We start from the raw sequence: 703 nt of genomic DNA, 5'->3' as shown, positions 1-703 counted from the left end.
AAGTAAATTAAGGTTGACAAGCTTTAGTAATAAGAATTGATGCTTTTGGCATTAAAATGGGCACTGTAGGTGTGTTTCCTGTCCTCCACTCACTGCCGATTTTTCTTCCCCATTGACTTGCATTGGGTTTCGTGTTTCAGTCGGCCTTCGACTTTTCACAATAATCGGCCGATTTCGTTCGACCCGACTTTTGCGAAAAAAGGCAAAGTCGCTCATCTCTACTTCTTACCCATGGTCTTTTGAGACATTATACCTTAGTTCATAATAAGGATTTTAATAAGTTACAAATTATTCCTATTGATCATATCCCTGCTCATATTCCAAATAGGATTCTGAAATTAAACAGGAAACAGGTATATTGGATCTATAAATTAAGAAGCCTCAAACCACAGGGTCTTCATGAGATCACAGAGGTTTTTATTTAATTTATTAATGGAGGTTGTTATATGTATTTATTTATATTTTTTATATTTATGGATGTCCTTTGATATTTATTTTTCTATGGGAGTTTATAAGGAATTTCACCATGAAATACCTGATGATTATTTAATTATTATAAAAGATCTTATTCTTGTTTTATAAGGGAAGCATTTTTAATGTGTCTTTAATATAATTATTTCCATCATACTCCTTTATGTCTAGTAGGCCCTTTAAATTTAGAGACTTATTAACTATAAGCGCTCCACAGTAATAGGATTAAACC

This window comes from Dendrobates tinctorius, unplaced genomic scaffold (assembly GCF_039654945.1).
Source record: "Dendrobates tinctorius isolate UK_male_01 unplaced genomic scaffold, ASM3965494v1 ptg000200l, whole genome shotgun sequence".
Classification (NCBI taxonomy): domain Eukaryota; kingdom Metazoa; phylum Chordata; class Amphibia; order Anura; family Dendrobatidae; genus Dendrobates; species Dendrobates tinctorius.
The sequence above is the reverse complement of the archived record's forward strand: the minus strand, read 5'-3'. Positions refer to the sequence as shown.